The sequence below is a fragment of the Bison bison genome, unplaced genomic scaffold, assembly GCF_000754665.1.
Source record: "Bison bison bison isolate TAMUID 2011002044 unplaced genomic scaffold, Bison_UMD1.0 scf7180017858383, whole genome shotgun sequence".
Lineage (NCBI taxonomy): Eukaryota > Metazoa > Chordata > Mammalia > Artiodactyla > Bovidae > Bison > Bison bison.
The window spans coordinates 1-282 of record NW_011488956.1 but is presented as its reverse complement, the minus strand read 5'-3'; positions in this window follow the sequence as shown (position 1 = coordinate 282).

Here is a 282-nt window from a genome sequence, read left to right as displayed (position 1 = left end):
GAGGTCGCAGGATCAATGGAAAGGGCACAGGCACCCAGCTTCCCCCCCTCTACCTGCCACCCTGGGAACCTTCTCTCCTAGCTCCCCCACTCCCATGAGGGTGGGGTCCTACCGGGAGCTGCACTTCTGAGATGGTCCGAGGAACACCAATGGAGACGATGACTTGGCCGCTCCCATCTGTGTTCTGTTCAAAGTCCCGGTTTTTAGAAGTCGATCCAGAAAACAACTTGGCAGACACTTTGACAGGAATGCCAGAGGCTGGGGAGCCTGACATGTCACGGA